Source organism: Octodon degus, unplaced genomic scaffold, assembly GCF_000260255.1.
Source record: "Octodon degus isolate 3935 unplaced genomic scaffold, OctDeg1.0 scaffold00060, whole genome shotgun sequence".
Lineage (NCBI taxonomy): Eukaryota > Metazoa > Chordata > Mammalia > Rodentia > Octodontidae > Octodon > Octodon degus.
Window position 1 is genome coordinate 5,060,804 of NW_004524636.1, and position 2,630 is coordinate 5,063,433.

The 2,630-nt window shown below is 39.0% G+C and overlaps 1 pseudogene; it reads right to left on the reverse strand.

Moving 5' to 3' along the window:
• Positions 1 to 2,196: 2,196 nt before the first annotated feature.
• LOC101579572 lies at positions 2,197 to 2,619 on the reverse strand (annotated as a pseudogene).
• Positions 2,620 to 2,630: the final 11 nt, after the last annotated feature.

Below are 2,630 nucleotides of genomic sequence, written 5' to 3' on the forward strand. Positions count from 1 at the left end.
AATGATGATAGTTTAGCTTGCTCTCTAAAACCAAATGGGGGGTTGGGGTGAAATGTTGGTGGTCTAAGCACCTCCCTGGAAAGTGCAAGGAGCTGGGTTCAATCCCTGGTGCTGGCACCAAGCCATCCACTGAAACCAGTCATGGTGGTGTGTACCTGTAATCCCAGCTCTGGGGAGGCTGAGACAGGAGGATTGCTACAAGTCTGAGTTGTGTAGTGAGACCCTGTACCAAATAATAAGTAAATAAAAAGACTAAAATAAAATAAAATAAAAACCAAAGGGGATTACATTGTACAATGTCCATGTAGACAACAAGAGGGATATTAGGGGTCACTACATAAGAGTTTAGTCTAAGTGTTCTGCTATTCAGCACTACTCAGTTGAAATTAACATGGATTATTATGCACACACATACAAATACATTTCTTATTAGAAAAAGGACAGAGAAATGGATTAACTATAGAATTTGTAAAAATGAAATGACACTAACTATAAATGTTAATCAACAGACTAGCAGTGTAACAGGCAGCTTACCAAGTAGTTCAGGAAAAGTAATGGAATTGCCAACCTGAAAGCATGAATAGGAGGAAGAATCTTTAAACACAAAAGCAGTTTGAGACACTTGATGTAAATCCAATTTGTAATTAAAACAAACACAAAATAAATTCATCTCATTAAAGGCTCTGGATTTACTGACTGTTTTTCCAAATTCCAAATTCCAGATAACATCAAAACAGTAATAAAAGTTAGAGAAAGTAGGGCTTCAATATTGACAATACGTATAAAAATTTTTTTAAAGTAAAACATATAATAATCTAATATTAACATTAGCAGTATTTTTTTTCTCCTTGATCTTGCTTATACTGAATTTTAGGTCTAATTCTATTTTCTTTAAACACTCATTATTAAAAATAAGGTGCTTGCATATGGAGAAAAAACATTCTCTCAGGCTTTCACAGGCAACAAATTGGTCAAGCAGTGGCCATGACTCACCCACATGGCTGACACAAAGGATCTACAAACTGGTACAGGGTTTCAGGGTAAATCATGAGGGGATATGACTGAACTTGTCAGACACAAAAGTTGCATTTCTTGTTATATAGGTCTTGCTTTATCTTGGTCTTAACCATCCAGCAGAAAGGTATAAAAACAAGGTATGAGGGGTGAAGTCATGTTGGTATGCGGGGCTGTAAAGGGCTCAGGTCAACAACTTCTGACATTGCCAGTCCTGCGGATGACCCACTACTATTATGGACTACTGAACTATATTGGAATATTTTGCTGAATTCACTTACCTACAATATTTAAATGATAGTGGAATACCCTTCTCTGACAAAACTAAACAAAAAAGGGGTTACAAATGAAGGACAATTTTGTATCTGTATATTCAAAATAGTTAACATAGATATGCAGCTACATTCTCTTAATTCAATGAATAAGATTTGTTCTAATAGTGATTGTGGATGGGATCTCATGTCTGCCTCTTGTACAATGAATAACCACTGAGACAACATAACCAATAAATTAAGCTGCTTGAATTTTTATATTTTAGATACAAACATAAAGGTCCATAATGTTTTTTTTTCAGAATATATTCAAATCTTTCATAATACCTCATTTTCCAAACATTCCTATAAGTTAAAAAGTAAAAACCAACCAAGCAGGTTCAAACCACAAGCAACCACACCAGCCCTCTTTTTGTCCTTTATATTTTTTTCTACCCAGGATGGGGCACCCTTAATCCTACCTACAACTATTGCCAAACCAATCATTGAGCTAATTTAGTAATCACACACCCTTAACTCCAGCATCACACACTCTAGAGCTGGCTACCTCTGAAGAAGGCCACCCATGACCACAGGGAACTTGACAGGAGCATGTAGACACAGGTTGTCACCTTTAGTTTATATATTTTCAATAAGAGCCTTATAATTTGTTTTTAGCATGGAAAAATATAGCTTTATAGTAAAAGTCTAATTAATCCCTGTGTAAATGTCTTTGATGATTTCCTACCAGTTTTGGAATAATGACTCAGGTTCTTCCTTATAAGGTTTTAAAGTTTTGGGTAATCTGAGTCCTGTTTATCTGATCAACTTTTTTGTTTTCCTCTCTCTCCCTCGCTCTTTCTCGCTCTCTCTCATTCTCTTTCTGTCTCTCTTTCTTTCTTCCAGAGTTTGAGTTTTGTTCTCACACCACTCAAGCCTTGACAGCGAGCTTGCATAGAGGGTATGGCCGCTGCTTCTGCTGCTGCTTCGCGGTCTTCAGCTTCTCCTCATGCTTGCTGAGCCGGTGGCGCCTGGCTCACGTCTTCTCCAGTCGCAGGTCCAGGGGCGTGGACTTCTTGCCCTTGTAATATTTCCTGAGGCTTTCTTTCTGGGTCTGGCCGATGACGGTGAGAACATGGGCGCTGGGTTTCCGGACAACTCGGATCTTGGAGAGCTCAGAGGCTGAGCTGCCCGACACTTGGGCGACACACAGCTGTGACAGCTCCACCCTCAGGTTATCCAGCTGTTTCAACAACTCTTCTTTCCTCTTGCTGCCAAGATCCTGAGCCTTAGTCTTGGCGATATTTGCAAAAGAAGCCGCCGCTGCCCCTTGCTCTGAGAGAAAGAGCTCCATTTTACTTTCTG